The sequence below is a fragment of the Rhopalosiphum maidis genome, chromosome 1 (assembly GCF_003676215.2).
Source record: "Rhopalosiphum maidis isolate BTI-1 chromosome 1, ASM367621v3, whole genome shotgun sequence".
NCBI classification, from domain to species: domain Eukaryota; kingdom Metazoa; phylum Arthropoda; class Insecta; order Hemiptera; family Aphididae; genus Rhopalosiphum; species Rhopalosiphum maidis.
Genome location: NC_040877.1, coordinates 56854753 through 56879992, shown reverse-complemented (window position 1 = coordinate 56879992; position 25240 = coordinate 56854753). Strand labels below are relative to the sequence as shown.

At 29.6% G+C, this 25240-nt stretch overlaps 1 protein-coding gene across 2 annotated transcripts in view; it reads left to right on the top strand.

The window, feature by feature from the left end:
• The first annotated feature begins 13200 nt into the window (after nucleotides 1-13200).
• Nucleotides 13201-25240, top strand: part of LOC113552005 (cadherin-99C) — a 54862-nt gene continuing 42822 nt past the window's right edge. For both annotated transcript variants that reach the window (XM_026954657.1, XM_026954648.1), the window contains exon 1: nucleotides 13201-13486. The gene's annotated coding sequence lies outside the window, so the exon portion shown is untranslated. The remainder of the gene's footprint in view (nucleotides 13487-25240) is intronic.

The window sequence follows — 25240 nt, the reverse complement described above, 5'->3', positions numbered from 1 at the left end:
TTTTGACATTTTCGGGTTAAAAGAATATTTTTGGTTATAAGAGCATATTTTAAGTTTTTAGTGAATCTTTTGAAGTTATTTCGAAAATCGTGTACTTCAGTAAACATTTTTCAAGGAAAAAATGTTTTATATTTTACTGTTTAAGGTAAATAGTTGAGAATAATTCAACAATCATTTTTAAGTGCCTTTTTTGTTATATTAGGTACAGAATAATAATTATTAAAGAAGAATATGATCCAAAATTCAAAAAAGATTTCAAATCAATTTAGTATAATAAAATAAGTAAATTAAATCTAGTTAAAACTTATAGAGAGATAATATAAAATTATTATTAAAATAATTAAATATTTAAAAAAAAAATTGAAAAACAATTGCTGTACAGAGATTTAAATGTTTTAATATTATTATGTAATTGTAAAAAATAAAAATAAGTAAAAATGTCTTGAAAACCTAAAATATCAAAAAATGCTCTATAAATAAAAAAAGTTTAGATGCAAAAAAAAAGCATGATAAAAGTTTCATTTTATAATTCCTTGATAAATGAAACGAATTGTTTGCTTAGAAGCATCTTTTTAGAACATACAGAAAAAAAATTTGCATTGAAATCCGTTTCCTGATGATGAATTAAATAATAGTAATAGAAAACACATTAGTTTAAAAGGAATACTTTTTTCAACTTAAGAAAAAGAAACATGCTTTGACGTGTGTGCAAGTGCGTGGGCGGGTGGCTCACTACCGTATATTTATATACAGTAACCAGTAAGCTTACAGATGATTGATTCGATAGGGATGACCATCGAGTGTTGTATTTAAGCATCACCCAATGAAAACTTATCGCCTCCGACTATGTTTCTTAAGTTGAACAGAGTAGGTATACCTAAAATAAGACAATTTCTTGAATATCATAATTCATAGTAATAGTTATAGTTATAATCATCTTTCAGTCAGTTCTTAAATTTAAAAATCAAATGTCACTTCTGGTGTATAGGACACGCCCAAGGAGAGCAAGTATATTATATATTATAGATAGATACATCCTGCAGCGATCGGTGGTAACTATCGAGTGGCTTCTAGATGACAACCGATCGTGATCTTCACAGCCCGTCTATTAGACAAAATATTGTGTAGTGTGTACGTATCTAACGTATTCTTATATAATAGGTATAAGACTGAGAGATACGAAAAAAGAAACTGCGTACTGCGGCACGTGCGTAAAAACATAGATACTATGTTAATATAATGTGAATATAATATATATGATCGATCGTCGCTGGACCGCCACCGGCAAAGAAGTCTGACCGTTTCCCGAGTTTCCGACCAGTTTTGCTATATAAATATAATAATAAAAGTAATAATCAATATTGGCAATATTATATATTGTGTACATTTCCTATGGACAGATTTGAAAATAAAGAAATCGCCAGTGTAACTACATACTATATAGGTAATATATTACAGGATAATAACATCGGCGGTGTCGGCGACGGTTGGACGGTGCGCGACATTTGACCTGACCTTTGGGCTTCAGGCGTTAATAAACGACTACCTGTATAGGTAGTATAGGTATTAGTTACCTACGGCGAGCCGCAAATCTGCGTTTATCCTACCTACACATCTGAGATCTGACAGTTGTCGAAAAGAAGGGTCGGAGAAAAAAAATAATAAATAATAATAATAATATTGATAAAAAATGAGAGATAAGAACGGTTTGAAGATTTACTTTCAAATGGTGGTGAGATGGGAAGGGGGAAGCATCTATTCGAACTATTTACGTAGATACCATCGTCAGATGTCCATTGTTATTTGTTTCGTGTGGACGCGTGTATAGTAATATTATGCGCATGTGTGCGGCGTAATGATCACAATGAAACGCCGTTTTAAACCGTTGCCCTTGACATTGCACGCGGAATAGACGTGGATGAACTCCATATCATACGTATTGTATGTATATATATGGCGATAGTAGACGATTACAATAATTGGATACAGTTTACATTGTGTTCGAGAGACTCGCGTTCATTATAATATAAAACATATATAGGTACCTACCCGCAAACCTTTATATACGTATGTGTATGTGTGCACGAGGTACCTGCCTAATATGTAGTATGCATATATTACGCGTGTTAAGATATTATAATAATAGAATATAACATATTATAATAATATATATTGTAATGCCGCAGATGACGCGGATGAAAATTGCTCAAACGGTTCGAGGAAGGCACCCGCCCGAGTTCTTACAGATTGTTTTGGAGGACACGAAGTGAGCGACGAATCGTATTCGTCACACACAATACCTGTTTGAATGTATGATAATAATATTGTTTAATATAATATCTCTATCGAGATAATTATAATTAATTCGTCTATATATTACATTTATTTATTATACACGACATATTAGATGCACGTGTAGATATATATCTGCATCTATTTATAATATTATTATTATATCGTTACTATTGTAACGCCGTATGCGTTATTGAAAGTATATATATATATAGTATATAGTATATAATATGTATAATAAAAACAGATTTTTATGTTTTATATTTACACCATCGGACACGCCGACGACGTGAGGTTAAGTCCGTTGCATATTAAATTCGTTTGACCCAAAATGTATAATATATACATCGACGTATAAAACCATAACATCTATTTTGTAAAGTTGTTGGCTAGCTGTTGTATATAGTGTTGTTCAATACAACTTTCCTTTCACTTTTTTCGGAAACAATTTAACTGGACGTGTGGCAATCGTATTCACAATATACACATACTATACGTCTGTATGACTGCAATTGTATACCTCTGTATGTATACAATCTATATATATATATATATATATATATATATATATATAATTTACTACCTCAATATAATAGGTACACCTTCACAAAATCTGCATTTCGAAGTGTGTAATATTTTTCTTGCTTGAATTCTAATAACAATATTTCGGTTACTTTTTTTTTAAATCGTTTTGGCTTAATAAATTCTTATTAAATGTTTACTATAATTATGATAAACCATAAATAATATGTAGGTTATTTACCAATTATAGACAAATTACGATATACCACTACACCAGTTTAAATATAATCACCCACACTTGATGAATAAATGATATAATAATACTGTTAATACCGTATAAGCTAATTTTACTTTCTATTTTTGTTTAATATTCAAATTAAGAATAATAAAACCATATTTTCATTAAAATATCTGAATAAGCTACATATACATAATATATTAACATGATATATTATTTATGTGTGTATTTTAACACGCCCCATACCAAATATACCTATAAAATTAATTCTACTACAGGTACATATATAAGAGTATAATCCGATATCGAGTAGTGCCATCTTTAATATACAGTTATGAACGGACGCTCTTTAGATTTTATCATTTTAAAAGCCAGATATTAAGCTGGTATGCTTTGCAGTTCTCACGATTAAAATAATATAGGTATATATTCCATGTAGACACACACGAATACTCGATGCGGACTTCTTGCAGGACGCCAGGACGATCATGTTGGACTCGAGATACTATTCAAATGAACTATTCAAATACGAGTGTTAACAATTACCTTACAATAAGTTTCAGGACTGTAATATTGCATTTTTCTAATAGATTGTAGCGGAAGACTGCTTGCTCATCTCCACACAGATTTTGTATTGTTAATATTATAATATTAATAAATTATGAACGATACGGTAGCAGTGAGGTAGTAATGCTCATATAGATTCCTCACTACTGTTGGTTTAAGTTGAGAAAGTTGCAAACTGCAAGAAACTATTATTTTCGAATTTTATAAATATAATTAAAATATTCATATTTGAATTATATTCTTATGATAAAGAATAAAATAACTATTTTATTTTATCCTGTTATATTTTATATTATGATTTATGAGATGTCATGTTGGCATGTTGCATTGTTTTCAGTGCTGATGTCAAGCAATTAAAAAAGAGGCACGCCTGAATAATTCAGCTTAGATTAAGATGTAGTATAATAATTATAATATTATATATAATGTATAAATTTAAAAAAATATGAATTTATAATTTTTGGCGCTTGTATGCAACAATGTCATAAATTAAAAACTCGTAACTTAGAATTTTCAACGATAAAAATCAAACTTTTTCTGTTTTAATATAATTATTATCTATACCACTGACTATTATATATAGGTCAGCTAATATCCTGATACTGCGCAAGTAAGAGTTAGAACTTAGAACCACACCTAAAATCGGATATTAGATAAAGATTATTTTATAGAACAGTGTGATTATGACTTATGCAAATACGCGTAAATATATAACTAAAGTTTATAAGTGTTCTAAACTCGTGCATTATTATTTTTGTTTCATGTGGTTTTATGTTGTTATAAATATATGTACAGAGGATTTAACCGAATCGAAATTTGTAGGAAGATTTATATGGCTTGTGGACCAATAGTTGGTAATCACCTGTGGTGAAAATGTTTTCGATTAAGTTTTTAAACCGATATCTGTGCAACGAATATATAAATAAAACAAAGGGGCGTAATGTATGCCTCGTACATATTATAAGCTATCTTGCCTAGAGCGCAAAGATTATTAATCCTCTTCCAATCCATAGTCGATATTATTATTATTATTATTCGATTGCGCCGGTCTGATAATAGATATTAAAATATGACACACCGATACCGTCATAATATATTATATAATACCTACATATTATAACTATTTTTCAATTGATTGTTTGTATATTAGTATTATTTTTTAAAATGATGATTTATTTATTTACTCAAGTATAATAGCCAGGAGGGAAATATTTTATTATTAATCATAAGTTATAATAACTTAGTGAATAAACTAAGTGTACATCATATGAATGATTTTTTACGGAAAAATTCAAATTCTAAAAGTATAAATATTTTTGGAAATATTTTTTTACGTAATTTGAAGTTATTAGAAAATATATTTAATTTTAAAATTTTTTTTTCTAAGAATCCCATTATAAAAAAATCCAATCTCTAATGGGTAAATCATTAGTGTAATAAGTATCATAAGTAATCATTTTTATACGTCAAGATGATATAAGAAATATTCAAGAATATGAAATTAAAAATGTAAGTGCCTTATTTATGTTATATCTAATTTAAAAAAGTGAAAACTTAAAAAATTATAATGTATCAAAAATATACAATTTTATCCAAAAACGTTGTTTTGTAAACTTTATATTAGTATTTACATAAAAAATTATATCAAAAACTTTTACTTTTCTAGCTATTAAATGTTTGGATCACCGTATTTATAACTAATATTTATACATTTGAATATAATATGTTTGTATTTAGTTAGTATTAAACATTTGTGAACATAAACCTACCTTAATACCCTAAATAATATGTATCATATAAATATTCTTACTTTATAATTTATCTGGATGAATCTTAACGTTAAAATTATTATTGTCCTGTAGATTCTTGGTAAGAATTCTGAGGTCGCATAAGACAACATTAATTTTTCTTTTTATAATGTATAAAAACGACTCTCATATTTTTAGTTGTCTAATATTCGGATATAATAAAATGTGCAACGAAGCGTAGCAATGCGTAGGTATCTACCTACGGCTATACACTATATAGCAATGGTGCAATGGGTAAAATATAAAAAAAGAACGATATAAATGCTTATAATAAAGGATGGCTCGTCAGTCAACAGTCGAATATAGTTATTATTATGTACAAAGATATGAATCTGAAATAAAAACCAATTGCTGCAATGTTTGGGAGTGTCGAGGCAAAGGAATAAATTGTTTTTGTAAAAAAAAAAAATAATAATAATAATAAAAATATAAAATAAAACGTAAAAAAAAATACATTATTTGAAGCAATTCATGTGAACAAGAAAAAAACCAAGTAAAATAATCCGAAAATCACTTCTATAAATCAATTCAAATACAAAAACCAAAAAAAATGCGAAAATCGACTATTCGAGAGAAATAAAATGAAATCAAAACTGAAATATAATAATAGATAAATACCCGTGAATTAATAATATGATCAAACTTATATTAATGTGTTTCATTCTTGATTTTATAGATTTCGGAACAGCGTAAGGTATATAAACTCATATTATAATTGCTGCAAAATAATTGTTATTATCGACTTATATATAATATGAATAATGAATAAACATATATTTTATACTTGAAATACGGCTAAATAATAAGTACCTATATAAGGTACATATAATAATATAATTGTAGGTAGAGGTGAGAGAGATAATGCGTTTTTAAGTTATCATTGAGTGGAAAATGGTTACAATTAGTTATGTAAATACATTTTAATCACAGCTAGCTATAAAGCTGAAGTAGGTATATGTAGTAGGACAAATTTTAGACATATGTATGCCAAATGTATATTGTATAATTTAATATATTTTACTGTTTATATGATAATGTATATTTCTCGATTTCTTTAATTAGTTATATTAAATTTTATTAAAAAAGCTCACCGATTAATTTATCATTTGTTTGGTTTTTATTAATTTGTCGGGTCTTATATCAAATCTTTTTACCAATAATAAATATTATAAATGGTATGCTTCACTGACTATTTAAGTAGAATAAATCTATGTGATATTTTACGTAACCAGTTCTATTTAACCACTTAGGCTATTTAGTATGAGATAGTATAATTTGAAAGGACGAAAACAAAATATGCTAAATATATTATTTAATCTTTTTATCGGGTGATATACATTGTTTTTAATTCAAAAATTTCAACTTAAAATAATTAGAGTTGAAAAACGAAGCTATTGTAAATACTCTCAGTCTCAAGAAAGATTCGTGCAAAAATTTCACATAAAAATTCAATAGTTTTCAAGTCTATATGTGCGCCAAAGCTCCACACAGGCGTAAATTAATTTATATATAGAATATATACACGAATTATACATATATATAAACAAATAAACAATAATACAAATGTGTGGATATAATTTATTATTTTACGTATCAACTAAATCATCTACCATCGTACTTATATGATATATTATATATTTATGTACCACCGCGGCTGATATCCTGTTTACCGTTGAAATATATATATGACGACAACTCACGATGGTGGCTTACCTAAACATTGCCGTGTTGGCGTGTTGCCGTAAATTAATGAAAAGACTGTTTAGAGAAAGTATGTTATGTATCTTAAAAGGCTAGAAAATTGTTATAGCCTACACACAACAATAATCTTAATCCTAGTCTGAATGTGTGTGATGGTGTTTAAAGGAGGATGTGTATTCTTATAAAATTAGACATAATATTATATTATACAATATAATAGACACCTATACGGACTATACGTACAAATGTATAATTCGGTACCTTCTAAGTCTTTGGTTATAACCTCATCAGCCATCAGGTACACATTTGTCCCATCTGAGCTACAGCTACATATATATAGGTATACAGTGTTATTCTGTTGTTATGTATGGCCGTATGGATGTCCTACACACACACACACACACGTACGAATATATAAAGGATCCAGATATTATATGTATAATGCATTTTATTATACTATATATATATTTATATATATAATTCTGTAGATAATATAAAGGTTCCGCACTATCGCCGCCATCGTTCACCCCTCCTATTCATTCGATACGCGTCCGTGCAGGTTCACAGGGGTTGGTAAAGTCATAAAAGTGTGTGTATGTGCATAATGTATATTGTGTATGCATGTTAAGTAGTATAAAGAACAGGTTATTTAAGTTTTGGAACGTTTTTGCGTTCCGTAATTACCGTAGTAAATTTACGAGCAACAGGAAAACACTATAGTGTACCTATATACTCTATACCTATACAATTATACGAATGTGTGTTTCGATACATGTTACGTACAACACGTACACGGTATAATATGCGTATATTATGTATGGTTGTTAAAACAATCGAATGATAAAAACAAACCTAGTATCGGAAACTCGGAAAAATATAATGAAAAAATTAAAGAAACGAGAATAGAAAATCTTAAGAACGTATGCCGGTAATCGTTGTAACCGACTGCGACCGACATGCAACGCAGTATTATACGGGTGCAGGACGCGGCAGTTTGTTCCTTCGACTATATATTAGGTATCTGTATAATACGTATAATATATATGGTACGCGCACGCCAACGCTATATAAAATAAGTATATAGATGAGATACTTTTATGGCTTTTATGTAGATCTAAGAGTTATAATAACTGAGTGGTAATAATTATTATTTTAATACATAAATAAGAAGTAGATGGGATTGACTTCTACTCTATAGATCCACCATCAGTGATATCTGGTACTCTGATGAGTTTATTGGATAATAAATATTACAATATTATGCGTATAATGAGCGATCGATGTAAAATTAAGTGTTATTCGCATAAACAATAAGTAGATATAGGGCAGGTAGGTACATAAATCATTTTACGCCACGTGCGTACACATATTATAATACATTACTTCCGAGAATATGAATTATATTTAAGAATTACTGTTTAGTTATAGTTATACTGCAGGAAGACACTAACTAAATATTAAATTAGTCACTGATCTTTTTCTCCATGTCCGTCGAGTGGTTCGGATTCTCCATTTAATTATAAAATAATTGTTTTTGCTTCGTCATCCACGAGTACGTGTAAATAACAAAATATATTATTAATGGGGTGCGACGAAATTCTAGCGGGATGAATTTTATTTCTTATATGTAATATGTACCTATATTGCATATTTTGTGAGCCTTATCATTTCCAGACAGACAAAAGATTCTCCAAGGATTAGCCGAGGCGCAATAACCAATACCATATGGATGCATATAGATCGCTTGTTACTTATACTTTTATAATTCATAGATGGTTCCTTGTAAAAATGGAGTTTTAATTATATCCATACGCGCATCTTAGCTTCTATAGCGGTTATTAGGTTATTTATAATTTTGATTTTATTCTATTGGCTAACATAATACTAACATACTATATCTTATGTTAAATACTTAGAATTCGTAATATACAAAATACTCTTCTATATCAAATTTTACATGAATTTAACACAAAATGAAAGTGATAATGCTTAAAAAATCTGCCTATATGTTTATAAAATGTATTATAATAATATAATTTGAAACCTATTAATAGAACAGATACACCTAACAAAATACAAACCTGTAATAACATCTGTCGTTACCATAAAAATCACAAAAATGTATATAATAAAATCAATTGTATTATTGTACTTTATAGCTTGTATTTTAGCATATGTACAATTTTATATCTATTTTGTGAAATCAGTGCATTATTATTATTTATTATTGGTATTAAACACAAATATGCTGTTTATATAAAAAGTGCCGACCATACTCCCCCTAAATTCTTCACCGAAAATAACGTCCTCGAATCCACTAATAAAAAACATCACGTTTACATTTTATTCATGTTTATCGTATTCATCTAAACGCGCTGGTAAATAATTTGACAAACGTAGTCCTATAAATATATTATCATACCTAGTCATGACTTAATTTTGTCGAACAATAAATTTTTGAATACAACGTATATCACGAAAAAAATATGTAAAACCATTTATATTTCTCTACCCTGCTGTTTTTTTTTAATAATATATTTATATATTATACAAGTATTCTAACCCAGAACTCAAGTCATATTTACATAATCTGATCTCAAAAACCATTTGTAGTTATAGGATAAAAAACACGATGAACAGTTGACATATTTTATATGAGGTTAAAATAGTTCAGATGAAATATTCATTACTGAAATACTTCGTTTTTTTATACTAGTAAATGTAATCGTTTATAATTACTCCACGGAAGTTGATGATATAGACCATGTTAACCTCTAAATAAATAATTGGATAGATACATATTTTAAAAGATCTTTTTCTAAAATTCAAACCGTTTCGCTTTCTAAAACTGCCTATTAAACAGTAAACATATTATTTAATCTCTAGATATTTAAAAACAACAACCATCTTTAACATATAAATAAAACCTAGAAATATTTGCTAATTAACGTCATTTTGGTTATGACCTAAATGGTTTTCAGCAATAATCCATACTAAATTATCATTTATACATAGGTATTTATAAGCGAGTACTAATTATCATACGAATTGTAACCAAGCTTGAACTTTTGGTTAAATTTTTTGGAGTAGAATTATCCATAATAAAAGAATTTGGGTATAGTCGAATTGCACTCGGGTTAAAAAAAGGGATTTCGACAAAACTGTTATGCATTTGAAAGATGAGTTAAACATTTTTGAAAAATTCCTTAAAAGCTCGACTTTAAAGTAATAACAATTTTAACCATTATTGGTGTAGTTTAAAATGATCATTAGCTGTTTTTTTACACGAGTACGAACTGTACTCTGTACTTAAATGGTCAAACTGACCATTTAATTTAGTTAAAAAATACAATTCGACATTACCAATACGATATGTACTCAGGTTATAGTAATTCTAAATAGTTTAGATACATGAATTATGGTCTATGTATTCAATTGTATTTGGGTGCTAAGTTATCAGAAGCCCTTCCTCAATATCATCCTAATGATGGACGGTGGTAAGAAATATTAAATAAATGCATACAGTCATTAATCGGGTGTACCTACTGGCTACAATAATATATAAGAAACCGCTTCAGTAGGTAACTATACTGTAGTTGTATACATTATTTGATACACAAACACAAGTAAAACATTAAAAGCAGCATTTGATATAAAATATTCATTCAAAAAATTAGCATCAGTAGATTTTCGTAAAATTTATGCTCGAAAATAAATTTCCATTTTCGTGATATACTTTTACATTGCACAATATAATTGAAAAATTAGTCAGTTCATATACATAACTGTACTGCAGTACTAGCATATCACTCGCAAATTACCCACAATCATTATTAAATCCTATAGTAGACTATAAAATCTGATTTGGTGAAACGTGCAGTATATCTATCCAAATTAGTAATTACCTGTTTAAATTGGTTTTCACGAACAAACTGCGTATAAGTAAAATAATTTATCACCGTACAGTATTTATTATTTCAAATGTATGTACTCGTAAATCAGTAAATATCAATGGTTATAGATCGAATTCTTCAAAACCTACGTCGTATAAAGATATATAAATATATTATATTATGCGCCAGGTCGTAAGGATTATAAAAAGTGGCGTAAAATCGATCTATTACAGTTTACAAGGTGCAGCCATATATAATATTAAATTAGATAAGTCATGCATACATGTAGAACTATGTGATTCGTGTGGTGCGATCAAAATACACATATAAACAACAAATATATATATATGTATTTATGTATACAATATAAGCGATCTTCTTTTCGGTCACTGTACCGTTGTATCGTGTGATGCCCGACACCGTGTATCATGTCCGGTACAGGCCGTCCGGCCGGATGTGATGCCGCGGCGGGTGTTATTATTATTAGATTATATTATGTAATAGCGGCGTGCCCCATAGTCGGAGATATAGAAACGCGTAAAGATGATATTATTCTGCAAGATATTGTTTTTTCTGACCTGACGCGTCCCGTAGATATATTTGATACGAGAGGAGAATAATAAAAAAAATAAGAAGAAAAGATACTAAGTAAATGGTAGGTAAGCGCACCTTACCTAAAATAATTTCTATACCTACACAGCTAAAATTCTATTTATGTTATATGTATATAGCTTCCTTAGAGGTATGTGGCGGCAGCCCCACGTGTGTACGAAAACACCGCAAACAATGTAGAAACATCAAATATGTAAGCCTACACAGCATTACAGCTGGTGTTTCACATAATATAATACAATACCTACAGACTGCAGGTAGAATACGTTGTAGGTATACTGACTTCTATACTATAATAGCCCATAGGGTGTTTGAATGATGTATCCAACCGTCCGCCTATAATATGAACTGTTATTATTTTATTATATTTATACATAATATAATAGAAATCAATTTCGTTTGCTTACCCAACAACGGTTGTATGATTGGGATAGGATGAAAATTTGGCGAGTAAAAAGCTTGACACCAATATGTATATATATGATTGTAATATGCTATAGGTAGACATCTACTATCTACTCTGCAGAGTGTAGAAAGTAGCCGAAAGCATAATATTATCTTCCTATTCTACATAAATACATCTTTTTTAGAGTGCTGTTATATTATATTTATATATAATTATAGATTTTTATATTTTTCTCCATGACATTGGATTTACAAATGATTTTTAATTCGTTATAAGTAATTACCATTGAGTTTTTAAACCAATACCATATTACCATTTATTTTATATATATACGTTTACCTTCGTTTATTATTTTTTCATTAGATCAAATTGACAGTGAAAGGAAAATACTATTTGAAGTAATTTCCGACCAGCTTTCATATAATATTAACTTTAAGCGAATACAAATAAAATTTTGAAATTTCTTCAATAAACTTAGACATACTCTCGACAATGTAATATAAATTATAATGTGCCTAATGTATATAATGTGTAGGTAGTATAGGTACCTAAATAATATAACATTTAAATGTAAACATAAACGTATAATTCTATAAATGTTGTTTACAGTAACAACATGTATAAAAGATTACGCTTAATATTCTTATAGATATCGCAGATGGCAGATAGTTTTTTGATAAATTTATGTAATTTTGAACACTTTACCTACCAACTGATCATTCTTTTACCATATGTATTACCATCATAATTACTTACATATAAATCCTTTTTTTCCGAGTAAATAATAAAAAAAAAAAACCGTATTGTTAATATTACGTAGTATCAAATATATTATATTTATGTGTGATATAATACTGATAATATGACGTGTTCAGGGACGCAATCGACGGATTGCGCGGACACCGGAATGTCTACTGTAACCGTCTTACCGTGGCGGGTACCCATGAAGATGTAGTGTTATATCTTATATCCGTCGTATAAATGTATAATAATAATGATAGTAGTAGTAGTAGTAGTAGTAGTAGTTGTGGTAGTAGTGGTATTAGTAGTAGTAGAAGTTATGTTTAGTGACGGTGGTGGTGGTGGTGGTGGTGGTCATTGGTGGTGCACTGCAGGTGCCGCACGATGACGCCGCCGAGTCAGTCTGCCGGTAACATTCGTTTGGCTCGCACGCGTTCCAGTCGATCGTTGTCGTAATCGTCGTTTCGTGCGTTTGGCGCCCGCTCGGAATTCGAATAATTTATATAAAATTCAAACCGTTTTTTTTATCTTTCGCTCCCTCCCTATCGTTTACCACGGATAAACCCAAGTGCGTGTTCTGCCGCGAGTGTGTGTCGTGACGAAAAATTCGATCGCTGCCCGTGACGTCATGGATAATACTCAATAACTGCTATTCTCGTAGGACACGTACAGGTGTATACGCAACGGTGGCGGTCTCGACGAAAAGGTTAGTAAAAAAAAAATCAAAAATATTCGGGTGAGATGTCGTTCTTTTTGCCGTTTCTTGTGCGTATTATGATACCCTCTGTCGTCGGTCAACCCACGACGATGTGTAATTATTGGGGGAAAACTTATTTGTAGTTGCGATGAAACGTGCAGATAAGTTGAGCAGAAATCGATTGGCGGGAGGGGGGGTGATGTTACGCGACTCGGGGTTATGCGTATATGATGTATGCCCCGAGTAGCATTGGCCGGAAGAAGCCGGTCGGTCACGTGCGAGTGACTAAAAAAGGGGAGACCGCCGCGTGCACGGCTGCAGATATAACAAACATAATATACGTAGTATAACAATATTATTCGCATTGGATAGATATTCTATAAATATATGATTCAGGTATAGGTATATCGACTTCCATTCGAAGTTCAAACACGTCCATATAGACTGCAGAACACATTTGTTTTGCTTAGAATAGTATTATTACATCCGAACCGTTCTTTCGCAATTTTATTCTTTACGGCGGATGACGATATTAATTTATACACGCCGACGCGTTATACACACTACACATCATGACGTTGGACGATTTGAGCATTTAGATTCTGACACTCATCGATATTGATGTTTCCTGCACTTACTACGCTATATTTTAATGCAGACGATCGAAGACTAAAAACAAACAACTACAGTGTTTATTAAAGTCATATTATTTACATTTGATGTGCTTATACCTTATAGTAAAATATACATATATATATATATATATATATATATATATGCTTAATACCTCCTGCACGTTATACTGTATCTATAATGTAATACGCGTATTTCAAAATATTTGTATCGTGACGAATTTACCTGGTATATAGTGACTACTATGAGTGATGATTCAACGATGAAAATATGTACTCATTATATTTTATCACGAGAAACTTAAACGCTCGGAGCCATATACCATCATAAACGTTTCACACCAACTATAGGGGTTGGTTTCTATATAAAAAAAATTACATAAACCATTGACTATGCTACTAGCTCATGGTTTTTTTTAAATACTCATAATAGTCATAACTATCTTTAAAATTAAATAGGTAATTTAAAAAAAATAACCCTGAGAAAACTCAGATAATGTTGTCAGTTACCTTTAAATTTGACAATTACTATAAATTCACACCAGAAGTCTTATATTAGTTAACGAAATAATTAAATGTGAAATACTGTGCATAAATTTCCATTGTCATGTGCTCTTACATGTAAGACTGGTTCTACAAAAAAAAAATAAACGATAATAGATAGGTATAGCCTTTATATAGAGTTTTTATTTTTAATTCGTTATAAATTATCAGCTGATAACTTATTAAAGAATAACCATGACTGTTAATAATATCAAATTATCTATACAATTCAATATTCGTGGTCAAATATCTAAATCGAAATAGCATGCGGTTATACACTTATACAGATATTATAACTTACTGTTCAATCGTCATCCATCCGATATAAAATTGTAGGTATTGAATATGTTAAAATATGATAGTTTGGATTTAAAAATATGTATTGGTCATTGGAGTTAGGTTTAGTGATTATGCTGACTTAATATTTATTTTTATATATTTGTGATATACTTTACAAACCTAATTTAATAATGTAATGTAAAAAAAAAAATAATGTGTAAAATTGTAATCAACGACAAATGATTTAAACAACAGGTCCTATCTCAAAAATGTAGTACTCTTATTAAATTTTACTCTTCTTTAGTTTTATCATTTGCTTTAGTAATTATATTCTTAATAATTAGTAATTTAAAAAATAACAAGAAATACATTGATTAATTTCTCCTACAAACAAAAGCTTAAGTATGTGCATATTAATTTTAAACATGACGGTAGTTATACTTAAACCAAAAGGTAGCATTTTTATGTTTAAATGATTTCCTTTTTATTTAGCGGTGCTGAAAAAGAATATGATTTTCCGCTCTAGTTATAGATAATATATATTATTTACTATTTAACAATAAACGAAAAGAAGACATTATATATCTATTCATAAACCCATATTGATTCTCAATTCAAATGGCAACAACTAAAGAGGTACTTTTCACAGTCTTCTGTATGCTGTGTAAATTACAAACTACTCATTACACACACACACACACACACACATACGCCAGGAAATCACCATGGCACCATCTATTTGTATGTATAGAGATAGGTAATCAAAGACAAACGTCTTTTATGCGTTGAGCTAAATAAAGCCCGTAGGCTGTATGTGCCATGCCTTGCCTGTTATTAGTGTTATTATTATTCTAATAAACAAGTAAATGGTACCCGAGGGTGCCGACCGCGACTTATAAGTATGTCAACATATGATCGAGGCATTATACCTGATTTCCCGATCTGTTTTTAAACATTTAATTTATCAGAACACTTTTTATACCGTGTATCAGTATCATGTCACTTTCATTTTAATATAAATAAACTTGGCAAAGGTTTCGTAGAACACGGAACTGACATTTTTTGTAATATTATATTAATCTAAAATACATACTCATATCAATTGATTACCATTAATTGTTCAAATGTAAGTAAAGTTATAAAAGATTATTGATTTTACTGAATTTACTATGATACATTGAAATTAATATACCATTATTTCTTTGTCTTTAAAAATTTAGTACAACATTAAATCATCGTTATATTATTTATAAATCAGATTTTCAAATAAAATAATAATACAGACACCTTCAAGTATAATATAGAACTAATAAACCTTATAGCGTTGCTGAAAATAAAAATAATCTTAATGACATCATTAATCATCATTCATCATTATAAATTCACAATCGTGAAATCTGTACAACTTATACATATAAGTAGAATATGGAAGATGAATTGGAATCCTAGTTATGCACGATATTCGAAATAATAACAGGCCGCATGAATGCATGATTATTATTATATGTACATCTCCCAGCCATGGATAATTGCTGTTACTTGATACGCCGACTGATGTCTGTAGCTCGACTGGAATATATTCTTGTTTATCCTGTGTGGTATACCTACAGGCGTCATCTAGAAAATGGTATCTTCCATAGTGCCAGTCTCCTATGGTTTCGTGGCGCCTTATATGTACGAAAAAAATATTTATTTTGTTCAGTCCCGAAAATATTATGAACTGTGGCGCCAGCGTCCAGCGCTGACAACCAAACATTTAGGTACAAATAATTTCGAAAAAATATTGTGTTCCATTTATTCCCATCGTTTCCCATAAGCACTATACGTGCGTCTATATATTTAACAGATTTATAGGTAATAATCATACAATCGATCTTAGATTCATAATACAAATTTTAGTTCTATAACTCACACAAAAGAACGTGATTAACGAAAATGATTATATTTCAAGTCCTTGAAATGCATAACACATTTTTTGAAAACGCGTACAAGAATAAGAGAGGGTGTGGGTTGTTTATATATTTATTATGAAATAATGAAATACAAAAAACTGTATATACTATTAAATTATATCATTATATTATAAAATATTAGAAAGTTGACTCTTGAACAATTGTCAGCCGTTATGGATAAAAATAAACTACTTAATAATTTTAAATCATAAATTACTGCATCATTCTTATAAAATCTCTTAAAAAAAGTTTTAAATTTATTTTTGGATTTAATATAAATTACCCCTGAATACACAGATTAAATTTAATAATTACGTGTAATGAATGTCAGTGCTTTGAAACTAATGCTATTGTATACAATTTAATACGTGTTATAAATTTAACTCGAGTAGCAGACCAGTTAAATGTGTTAGAAACCAATATAGAACATTGAGACTTCATACAAATAGTTGTATTTTATGGTTTGTTTTACCAAGGTTACTATTTAGACCTTTAGACAATTGATCTTTGTCTATACTTATTTTATATTTCAATGAATAGTTTTAAATATCCATTTATAATATTATTTATCATTGGAAAGATAGTAAAAATTTCATTTATTTTACTTAGATATAGATACCGCCTATACTAAATAGATACAAACGAAGATATAAGCATACAACCATAAGTACAAAAATGTAAATGTATTTACTATTAGTATTGTATATTTCTTTAAATTAGGAACATTTCGAGGAAACCAAATGGTCACAAATTTATCACTTTAATACACAAAAAGACAATTTGGTAGGTACTCTATAATTACAATATCTACTATACTGTACTATATAATGATACATTAGATATGACTGATATGAGTATAGTAATAAAACTTATGATGTGAATGATGACCACCCAAGATCTAAATAACCTTACTTATAAATGTAGGTAGGTAAGTACCTACCTTTTGGTACCTAAAGATTTTTAGTTTTAGGGAATACTATCTAGATAAACTTATTTCAATTATTTAATAATTATTAAACAACATTTGAATAAATTATTAATTATAAAAAAAAATATATATTTTTGTTCGATTAATAATTATTTAAAAGATAAACTTATTTTTGTTTTAAAAATTATAAAAATAATCATCATAATAATAAATAGTGTTTACCCATTTGTGCTGTTTCCGTCTTCTGAATATTCAACAAGATAAATATACGTTTAGTAAAAATAATTGCGTGCTGATAACTTTAATATTAAAGCGAATAAACTTTTTTGCTTATTTATAGTAAGTATGTATAATAGAGAAACACGAAAATGTATTAATAATTAGTTGTAAATAGGGAATTGAAGTTGAAGAAGATGTCATCTAAAATTTCTGTGATAAAATGACCTCTGGTGAATCGGGGTGGGTGGTAGGACTGATAAGCGTACTACTAGATACATAGAAATTTGTCATAAGTATTTCAGATGAAATCGACGCAACTGAATACAATGCAAATAAATAATAAAATAAAAATTCCAATCTCGCATCTCAGTTGTATAAAACCTATAAAAAATTAATAAACAATTAAACAATAATATATCATTTTGTGTGATCTCAAGTATAGTCAGGTATAGATTTCAATTTAGTACATAATTTGTTCACAATATTATACTAAATGACATAATAATATAATATACACATTATGTAAAATGTTTAAATAAAAATAAATGTAATGAATGTAGCCATGTAGGATACCAGAACATCTAAGACAATTATTATTGGATATTGACACAAATTATTAATAATTTTTATCAATATCCTTCCACACTTCCACAGTATCATCCTGTAGCGGTCTAAGTAGTACACAATTGATATTTAATTTTACAGATGTCATTTTACAGTTAATGGTTCAATGTACATAATAACCACGATAAAATTAGAAAAAATACAATTTTAAGTATGTGCTTTAAATTTTGTGCGAAGTCAAATAAATGAACATAATATATTCAAGTATAATTCTAAATTATTATTTTTTTTAATAATCACTTGAATGAATTATATTCGTGACCTCTACATATTATTATCGTGTACAAAGACTTAAAGAACAAATTGCATTCTCACGTTGTATTTTTTTGTTCTCGAACCAGTTATACTTTCCCATCATATAGAATCTTCTTTACGCTGTGTTTTGATAGGTTCAAATGTATTTCGATCTATTTTGATTTAATTGTTATGTCGAATTATGTTAACGTTCGCTGTAAAAAGAATCAATAAATTTAATCAAAATAAACTTTTTCAGTTCTTACAGTTTCTTAACCAAATAATTGTTGTATAGAGTTCGTTTCAATACAATTAAAAAAAAAAAGTAACATATCCATTTTATAATATAAAATATGCATATGAGATGGACAATTATGTATTAGCAAAATATTTAATTTAAAGTTATTATGTATAGCTATGTAGAAAATAAATCTTATGATGTATGTATTATCAATCATGTATACATTTTTGTGTAAGCTCTGTATAAAAAAATAACAATTAATAATAAATCTTCATTTGCAGGTGAAAATGCAAATTGCGTGAAATAGATAACTTAAATAATAAAAATGTACAGGCAGATTCTCGAAATATCGAGAATTTCTATTTTTTCAGTTATACTATTTTGAATCTATAATATTATTTTATAAAAATCAATAACAGTTATGTACGCATGCGTATTAGAGTGAAACTGATAAAAAAATTATGCCTATTTGAAACCAGTTTAAATCATTAAGGGGTTATAAGTTCTATTATAACCGGTATGGTAGGTATTATGGAATTGTAATAATAATGTAGAATTTTAAAAATAACTATAAAAATTGTATTATGCGCAGTTCAAAAATATTTTTAAATTTAGTTATATATATAATATGTAAAAACATCAGTTCATAATGTGTAAATAAGCGAGATCGTTCAAATTTTAAAACTATAAATTATAAAATGTTATACTATCATATTATTATATAATAATTTATAGATTCTAGTATTCTACTATTTAAAGTTATATTTTAGTAACCTAGAACTTCAATAACTTACATTATATTCACATAGCATACAAAGATTATGTTACATTAAAAAAAAAAATGTATTAGTGAAATATTTCTAAAACTACAATTTTATGGATAGGAAAAATATGTAATATATTTATACGTAACTATCATGTTCATGTAAATGTATATCACACAAAACTGCCATTTCTCACTTCTTAACTTTTAATGCTTCATTAATCAGAAGGCAAATTAATTTGATTTCATAACATACATATATTTTATATTCACAATTATTTAATAGTTAAGTCTAAGAATATAATTAGCATTAATTGTGTGTATACTGCTTTACACTGTAGTACCTGATATAATATTTTATGTGGCTATGTAATGTATATGTATGATGTATATAGTATATACTAGCTATATGCACCATGAAAGATTATTTAAAAATGCGTAATCGAAATTCTACCTGTCCTACAACAATTTATCTTATTTATTTATAAATATCAAACCTATAATATACTATAATACAATATTATACATGTATGTTAAGAAAAAACAATTAAAAAAAACCTTGTCTGTTCATGATTTGTTTAGTTATAATCGATGCAATATACTGCTCGCATTGGATATTAATGATATTATATTAATTGCAGAGGTATTCCATAGTTCTGATAATAAGTTCTCTCTACTCGAAACTGCATTTATGTCATAATGTATTTCACGTTAATTGGCTTGAAGTGTATCTTTAAACTAGGCAACTAGCACAGTATAATATGACTATTGCAGTCTTGCAATAAATTAAAAATAATAAATAGCTCCTTATACTCATCCGCACTACTCTATGAGTCCACTTATATATTATACAGTACCTCGTGTCGTACTGTCGTGTAAACATCATGTTTATTCGAGTAAAATAGAAATAAAAACATTATCATTATAATAAAGGTCAAGTCATGATTTGGCTGTTGTCGCACGTAAATGTTCTATAAACCGGGTGTGCGTGAGTTTCTATAGCGTTGCGAATGCAATTGCGATGTATAAATGTATATATAATATAGCTCTTTTGTTTTGTAATAATATAATTATACTATATATATAAATATCACGTAGGATATACGAATACAATTCTATCGAATATTTTATAACGAACCCATGCAGTAAGATTTAAATACAGCCAATAATTAAATAAGTAAACCTCATAAAACAAATAAACTACTGTTAATAATTACCCAATTGTAAATTGTATAATATATAGGTACCTAGGTATTACAATGAAATTCGCCTATTACATGGGTACCTATAAATTGAATGTACGGGAACTCGCATGTAGCAAATAACTGCAATTACACTATAAATTGGAATATGGCTATAACATTTAATAAAAATCGACGGTAGCCGAGTAGTGTTGAATGCTTTTATCCACCATGTATTTAGATAAATCTAACGAGTAATACTACTTTCCCTGCAGTGTATATTATATGATACCCCATTTTCTTCCCATCGCTCTTGTACACTATAAACGCACTGAGTACGCCATTACTACCACCCATTCTACGTGTATTATTGAGTTTCCGGTTCTTGCGGATAAATCATGAATAATAATTTGCATTTAGAAATCCTAAATAATAATTTAACTTTAATCACGCCTTTGGTAAAAGTAAAATGCGCTCGAAAGTGGTTTTAAGTTTTTTTACTTATTTTCGGGGTGCATGTTATTACTAGTTATTATATATGCGTATATATTACTATTATACTGTGTGCTGGTATATAATACCTACCGATATATCATATACAAACGTAACTCTCCGTAATTAAATCCGCCTTGTGCAGTAGATATGGAAAATGGTTCTTGCCGAATGCCGTTGGTCAAAAAAAATACTATAAAAGGGTTTGTAAGTGTTGCACATTGCACTTATATATATAAAGCTGTATTAATTAATGGTCCAGGTCCTTAGACTATACGAAAATGCAGTTCATAACGACCGCAAGCAACGGCATTGCAAGGCGTGCAGTTCCATAAACGATTTTGAGGGTGCGGGGAATAAGTTAAGCCACACCTAATATTTGAATTAACCCTCATAATTAACATTCAATACAAAACAGTTTATTTTAAATTATAGAAAAATTTATTTATATTCCAGATTGCAAATAAAAACAAGGCCTAGCTTGTAGTCTTAGCCTCAAAAATATAATACCTATTATGATATTCATAATAATATATTTTATTATCATTATTTTTTATCAACATCGTCAACCCCTCTAAACAATGAACTTGTCGAACTCTGAATATGCGTCCTACCGTTATGTCTGAACAGGCCAAGTTAACAGGATGGTAGCAATTACGATGTCGCAGCCGCGGAAGTGTCGACTTATTTATTTCAACGCGGTTTTATGAATGCAGTCGATTTAAATAACTCTCGCGGTATCGGCGACGGTGTCGCGCGTCGCATGACCGATCGACCGTTTCTAACTCATTTAATCGGATTAAGAGTTTCGCACGGAGGGACAAAAAAAATGTATGGATAAATATAAAAACACGAATGTCACCCTATATTGATGCATATATTGTGAAATACATGGATGTAGTATGTACAGTGGGTAAAACGACTGAAATAAAGTTAACATTTAAACAATTTATTTTTAGTAAAATACGGTACGTATCAGTACATTTCCTCGTGTATTTACTTTTTACAAAGATTTTCGTACCCCGAGACTATAAAAATAAGTACGAATCCATAAGTCTGACGCCTAATATATGTAACTATAATAAAAGCTCACGCAAGTTCTATAATATGTTCATTACTGTTTCAACAGATTTTATTTTAGACTAATCTATATATAAAATAATCTCATCCTAAATTAACCAACGAAAAGCCATTTACTCGAGATCCACGTCGCCGCCCCTACGACAACGGATAAGCATACTCTCAAATTTCTACGCATCGAATCATTTACCTCTATTATATATGTACATATTGCACCGCGTCGTACAGGCGTATCACATGTACGTACATGACAACCATACCATGCAAATCTTTATAACTGTGACGTTATTTCGTTTCGAGCGGAACAGACATGTCCGCAAAACAACGACAATTACAAATATATTTAAGACACTAAATACACGTTTATCTATGTACTATAATATATACGTTTTAAGGTGTTATAATTAAGAAAAACGTTTTTACAGTGATGACTAGGAAACAAATTGTTCTAAAAGAAAAAGTGTTTTGAATTATACATGTAATATATATATATATATATATATATATAATATTATGTATATGTATAAATGTACCTGTTCTTTAATACACACTACGCGTCTCTCTGTTTAGCGTTTGTTGATGATAATAATATGCATTATGCATCCTATATAAGCTCATTGTAAAGTCAACAAGACCGTTGTATGATATACTGTATTATAAGCGCAGTGGCCGTCATCGGTATGGCCTCCGTGTACGTTCTGGATAACATTTAAGCGTTTAATTCCACTAACGCGTAAAATATTTAGATAAGGTATTTTTTCCATTGAGACGGAAACAACGTCTGGAATCCAAATAGAACCATATCTCGTTGTTTATATGTACATAAGAATTTAGAATGCGTGAATGTCGGAGTCTGTACCGTGATACAATGAGACTTGATTTTTGAAGGGTCTAAACGTACCCCTATACAGCCAACCATTTACGTAATATTGACTTGAGTTTGTTACTTTTTCTTTACAGTCTCAAAGACACAAAATCTTCGGATATGACTAGAAGTTTATCAAATTATCTAAAAATAAATAGTTTAACTGAAAATTGGTTAGGATATCGTGGATTTGGGGATTCTTTTTAAGTTACACAATAAAAATCATAATTTAATCTCACGGAGTAAGTTACGCGGAATACCGTGGCCTAACAAAAAGAATCCATTAATGTGACGTATGTTGTAATCGTCGATCGTTATTTGTTCGTTACGCGACTACCGCCACACTATTGTCGAATACAATATAAATAATGGTAGTCGAGAAAATATGATATCGTACATTCCTACCGGTCATTAGGGTCTGCCGGGTAAATATCGCGGCCGTCCGTCGTTTCCGTAACGATCTAATGAATGATTCAGAAGGAACAGAAGGATAAATTAGTATTATCACCATTATAATATATAGCGACTGCGGACATATTATGGCGGTCGGCCGTCGTGTTCCATCGGAATCGGCTAAAACGAAGCGCTTCGTATACATTATGTATATCAATAATGATTATTATTGTTTGTTTCTATTCGGCGGCGGCGGCTACATATATGGTTGATTGGTATAGAGTGGTAGCGGCGTGTCGCAGCCCTCACAATAGATGGTTTTCACTCGGACGCGCGCGCGGAAAGTTATGATTTAAATATTCAATTCAATCGAGACGGACGGGGAACCTCCCATTTTAGCTCAATTATAATAATAATATTATTATATGCGTACGGGCGGCGACACAGCTAGTACGGCATAAATCTCTCTCTCTCGCACTCTCTCGCTGTGCATGCCAGACACACGCTGCGTGTTCGTTCTTACGTGTTATTATCGTTGTTAATTCTGCATATAATAACGATGATAATTGATAGTAATCGTAATGCAGGAACGGTAAAGGTATAATTAATGAACTATACATTTGCATTCGGATAAACCGTTACAGCACAGTGTCCTTTTACGATCGCCGCACGTATACCGCCGGTGAACATATAATATACGCGCGTTTATAAAACAACATCGCGCGTATAAATAATAAACGGCAATAGTCCGATATTAAATTGTTGTTCCGACAGAGTTAGCATGTATATAGATCGACATTTATATTTGCAGTTTAGTGTCGACTGCGTCCCACATTACTCGACACGAATCCATGTTAGATATCCACCAGATGCAGTCTGTGGACTGCTGCTGTTATCGTGTTATCGCATCAATATGCATATTATGATGGAGTGTCGTATGATATTACAAATATTATAAAGACCATAGATTGATTTTAGCACATTATAGATGCTGGCACGCTACTAAGACGTGTGCTACTGTGTTAACTCTATTGATCAATAATAGTAAAGGTTGGGTCAAATTCATAAAATTCGTGAAATATTAAAATAAATACAACAGCGTTGTATAGTGACCGTAGAGGGGACTTGGAAAGTGAGAGGGTATATACCAGTCCACCGAGAATTAGAACTTTTGCCCAAAACCTACTACGGGTTAGACCAATAAATTTAATTTAATATTTAATCTACTAAAAACAAAACCGGTGATTCACTGATTCTATTAGAGCCGGCCGCCTACTATATGTACAACGTTGTATATAAATTTTCGTCGGCGCTTGATCCTAAATATGTAGTATTTG